The sequence below is a fragment of the Dama dama genome, chromosome 18 (assembly GCF_033118175.1).
Source record: "Dama dama isolate Ldn47 chromosome 18, ASM3311817v1, whole genome shotgun sequence".
In the NCBI taxonomy this organism is placed as follows: domain Eukaryota; kingdom Metazoa; phylum Chordata; class Mammalia; order Artiodactyla; family Cervidae; genus Dama; species Dama dama.
The window spans coordinates 106,849,353-106,854,776 of record NC_083698.1 but is presented as its reverse complement, the minus strand read 5'-3'; the positions used below and the strand labels follow the sequence as shown (position 1 = coordinate 106,854,776).

The following is a 5,424-nucleotide window of genomic DNA, read 5'->3' as shown; positions in this document are numbered from 1 at the left end:
GGGGGTATAGCTCAGGGGTAGAGCATTTGACTGCAGATCAAGAGGTCCCCGGTTCAAATCCGGGTGCCCCCTGGTAGCTTGTTTTATTGCCAAATGGCTTCCCTGACAATGGCTTTTCCCCAGAACTTATTGTCTTTTCAAGTGTCTTCTCTCCTGTGTCAGAGTGAAGTCAGGTAGACTGACCTATTGGCTGTAATTCCCCTCTATCCTTTCCACCCCTGATGTTTTGTGACCTGTCTTTGCTGCAGAAGCCAGTGTGATCTGCATCCCTTTGTTCTGGGCTCTGCTGCAGGTATCAGTCTAGGCCAATCAGGAGACAGAAACTGCACAGTAATTTAAACAGGGACGTTTAAAATAAAGAATGATTGTGCTATGAAGGGGGAATAACTATAAAGGTGCGAAAGTGAAAGAAAGTGAAGTTGCTCAGTTGTGTCCGACCATGGGATTTTCTAGGCAAGTGTCCTAGAGTGTGTTGCCATTTCCTTCCTCAGGGGATCTTCCTGACCCAGGGATCAAGCCTGGGTCTCCCACATTGCAGGCAAACACTTTATCGTCTAAGCCACCAGGGAAGCCCCATAAAAGTACAAAGAAAACCTAAAGGTATCCTTGGGTTGAAGTGCTCAGCCAAGGGCAAATTTGGAAGGGGAACCCTTCATCAAAGCTAGGATTCAGACCTCATTGAGGAAGGTGGGACTGTGGCCTGCTCACCAGGTTGCCCCAACCAGACCGGCTGATGGTTTCCAGGCAAGCAGGAAGCAGCCTTGGGGGACACAGGCAAGCCGTGTGGAGGTGTGAGGCCTGAAGTGTGCAGTGTCCGCACTGGAGGATGTGAAACCAGACCTCTGGGCAGAGGCAAGTCGAGGCTGGCAGACAGGTGCATGGGGTGGCGGGGGGTGGGGGTGGGGGGTGGCTGGCAGGTACAGGAGTGGTCACCCGCCCAGCTGGGGCTGCAAGGTCACCAAGTGATTCGTCCTCTGGGTGTGTACCTGGGGCAGAGCATCACCAGGTGTCTTTACACACCCGCACCATTGCCCAACTTGCAACAGGAGGGCCAGGGGCAAACACCTGCAGCAGGACCTAGGCAGAGGACCCCTTTCTCCTGCAGTGCCCCTCCTGCACCTTCTACTGACAACTGTTAATATTGTGCTCACTTATAGGAGAAACGCTTAAAGAACCCAGTCCATTATCCCACAGCAGGTATGGAAGGGTGAATTTGGAGCTGAGCGGCAATAAATTGATAACTGGCACACCATGTGACTTGTTTCGGCCAACGGGATGTGAATAGATATGATGCAAGCAGCACCCTGAGATGTCCTTGGCAAGGTTGGGTTTGCCCTCTGGCACTTCCGCCCTTACCCTGAGCCAGGCTTACCCTGTAAGCGTCTCTCCTTCGGCCAGGTCCCTCAGTGAGCACACAAGACCCAACCCTGAGCCCCGCTCACTGAGAGGCGCCCAGGCCAGCTGGCCCACAGCTTGAAGCCCACTCACCCAGCCCAGTCCAACCTAGACTAGCTGATTCCTGCAAACCCATGGATGCAGCAATAAATGCAACATTATTGTGAATAAGACTGGCCAGTACTGAAATTGGTGTCTCCAAGGAGGCTCTGGCTGCACCCAAAGGTAGAAGGGCACGTGGTGGTTTCTTCTGCATACTCATATCTGCTTCCTATCTTGTCCAGTCTGTGAATGTAGATGTTTATTGCAGTAAGTCTGCTGCAAGTGGTCTACTACTGCAAGTCTACACTGTCCTGTCACTGGATTCGGGCTGTGTGAGGGGTGGATAACTTGTCATAGGTTTCCAGGTGGCTCACCTGGACCTAATGTAGATCCTGAACTTTGTCTGATTGAATGAGACTTTGAGGACTTGGGATAAAGCTGAGTATATTTTGCATGTGGTAGACCTGTAAATAATTATGACCAAGAGGGCAGACCATGGTAGATTAAACTTTTCCCCCGCCTTGTTCACTTATTCTGTCTGTGCCCTTTGCCACAAGGCTTTTCAGATCCTCACGTTTAGGAGGTATAATTCCCCGCACTTGATTCAGGGCTTGGTCCTGTGACTTGTTTTGACTGATGGGATGTTAGCACATGTGATACAAGCAGAGGCTTGTGATCTGCTTATGTCGTCGGACTTGACTTTCTGCATTTTTGCCATTTCCAAGAGAAAGCTTCCCCTGCTAGCTGCTACTCCTCTAACTGGGACTCTGGAATGACAGACAGGGAGCAAACCCGAGCCCAGTTCACAGAGAGAAACCAAGCACAGATGGACCCACAGCTTGAAGCAGGGCCACCAGGTAAAGTCCAGCTGAGATCCATCATTGTTTGGCATCTGTGCTGCTGCCCTATGAACCTGAAAATAAATGCTTATTGTTGCATGAATCAGAATCCTGGGATTATTTGTCTTGAAGCATTACCGTGGGCATCGCTGACTGATACAACTATGGCTCTTACAGTCTTCTCTCCCCCACTACAATGCTCACCAGGTTCTGAGTGAGGGGAGAAGATGAGACTTCAGTTTTTGAAGAAATTCGGTTTGTGGCTAGAGGGTGGAAAAGTGTCTATTAGACAAGTGTGGAGTCTCTAGGGAATGGAAAAAAGATGAACTCATGGACAGAAGTCAGTCTCTACTCAGTTTGTGGTGGGTCCAATGTCCACAGTCTGATTGGGAATGAATAAAGTTTATAGCACACTATGGAACTGTTTGGTGTGGCAACACAAGTGAAATAAGCTAAGGAGGCCCTTCATCTAGGTAAGGGGGTATAGCTCAGGGGTAGAGCATTTGACTGCAGATCAAGAGGTCGGGTGCCCCCTGCTGGTAGCTTTCCTTATTACCAGGTACAGATAGATGACCCTATTTAGCGTTTTCCACCACTGTCCCTTGAGTCACCACCAGTCACCATGGTCCCACGGTCCTTGTCAGCTTCCTTGTGTTCTCTGACACAGATCATGGTGTACCTGTGTAGTCACTTCAGTCATGTTCGACTGTGCGATCCCATGGGCTATAGCCCACCAGGCTCCTCATAGTTCTGTCTTTAATGATCTGTGTGTGTTTCACTTCCTAATGAGTTCCTCTTCTATAAAATTTACATTGTGGAGGACACAGTGAGTCACAGGTTACCCAGCTTTACTGCACTGGAATTACTTAGGGACATTATTAAAAATACAGATTAATCCACAAACCTGTGTACACCTTATCTTCAACAAAAGGGGCAAGAATATACAATGGAAAAAAGACAACCTCTTTAACAAGTGGTGCTGGGAAAACTGGTCAACCACTTGTAAAAGAATGAAACTAGAACACTTTCTAACACCATGCACAAAAATAAACTCAAAATGGATTAAAGATCTAAATGTAAGACCAGAAACTATAAAACTCCCAGAGGAGAACATAGGCAAAACACTCTCCGACATGAATCACAGCAGGATCCTCTATGACCCACCTCCCAGAATATTGGAAATAAAAGCAAAAATAAACAAATGGGACCTAATGAAACTTAAAAGCTTTTGCACAACAAAGGAAACTATAAGCAAGGTGAAAAGACAGCCCTCAGATTGGGAGAAAATAATAGCAAATGAAGCAACAGACAAAGGATTAATCTCAAAAATATACAAGCAACTCCTGCAGCTCAATTCCAGAAAAATAAATGACCCAATCAAAAAATGGGCCAAAGAACTAAACAGACATTTCTCCAAAGAAGACATACAGATGGCTAGCAAACACATAAAAAGATGCTCAACATCACTCACTATCAGAGAAATGCAAATCAAAAACCACAATGAGGTACCATTACACGCCAGTCAGGATGGCTGCTATCCAAAAGTCTACAAGCAATAAATGCTGGAGAGGGTGTGGAGAAAAGGGAACCCTCTTACACTGTTGGTGGGAATGCAAACTAGTACAGCCGCTATGGAGAACAGTGTGGAGATTTCTTAAAAAACTGGAAATAGAACTGCCATATGACCCAGCAATCCCACTTCTGGGCATACACACTGAGGAAACCAGATCTGAAAGAGACACGTGCACCCCAATGTTCATCACAGCACTATTTATAATAGCCAGGACATGGAAGCAACCTAGATGCCCATCAGCAGATGAATGGATAAGGAAGCTGTGGTACATATACACCATGGAATATTACTCAGCCATTAAAAAGAATTCATTTGAATCAGTTCTAATGAGATGGATGAAACTGGAGCCCATTATACAGAGTGAAGTAAGCCAGAAAGATAAAGACCAATACAGTATACTAACACATATATATGGAATTTAGAAAGATGGTAACGATAACCCTATATGCAAAACAGAAAAAGAGACACAGAAATACAGAACAGACTTTTGGACTCTGTGGGAGAAGGCGAGGGTGGGATGTTTTGAGAGAACAGCATCAAAACATGTATATTTCACTATAGATAGTGAAACAGATCACCAGCCCAGGTTGGATGCATGAGACAGTGCTCGGGCCTGGTGCACTGGGAAGACCCAGAGGGATCAGGTGGAGAGGGAGGTGGGAGGGGGGAATACATGTAAATCCATGGCTGATTCATGTCAATGTATGACAAAACCACTACAATATTGTAAAGTAATTAGCCTCCAACTAATAAAAATAAATGGGAAAAAAAATACAGATTAGCAGGAGGAAGGGGCAATATAGGGGATTAAGAGGTACAAACTATTCAGTTATAAAATAAGCTACAAAGAGATATTGTACAACACAGGGAACATAACCAATATTTTATAATAACTGTAAATGGAGTATGACTTTAAAAATTGTGAATCGCTACATTGTACACCTGTAAGATATCGTATTGTACAACAACTCTACTTCAATAAAAAATAAAATTAAAAAATTTTTAAATACAGATTAGCCCCAGAAATCCTGACTTAGTAGAACTAATGAGGGGCATGTGAGCTTTGTTTTGAGGAAGGACACACTACCCTGATAACCTTTACCCCAAAATCCAGTGATTCTAAGTGGCTAGAAGATTATTTTGAAACTTGTGTGTGCATACTAAATCATTCAATCACGTCCAACTGTTTTTTGTGACCCTATTTATAGCCCGCCAGACTCCTCTGTCCCTGGGATTCTCCAGGCAAGAATACTGGAGGGGGTTCATGCCCTCCTCCAGGGGCTCTTCCTGACCCAGGACTCGAACCCATGTCTCCTGCGGCTCCTGCATTGCAGTCGGATTTGTGCTGAGCCACCGGGGACGCCCTTTGGAACTTACAAGCCTGTATGATGCTAAACAACCTCTGGTGGCAAACCTCAAGGGTCCAGCTGGTGCCTTCAGCCCAGGACTGAGGGAAGACAGAGTGCAGGGCTGTCGGCATAGACCACGGCCAGGTGTGCAGAGGTGGGAGAATGTGGGACAGGTGAGGAGGGCACAGACATGGTAGAGTGGTGACAGGTTATAGTGGCACAACAT

The 5,424-nt window shown here is 46.1% G+C and overlaps 1 non-coding gene across 1 annotated transcript; it reads left to right on the top strand.

The window, feature by feature from the left end:
- On the top strand, positions 1–72 carry TRNAC-GCA (transfer RNA cysteine (anticodon GCA)). Its single transcript has one exon. It is a non-coding gene; the product is annotated as a tRNA-Cys (tRNA).
- Positions 73–5,424: the final 5,352 nt, after the last annotated feature.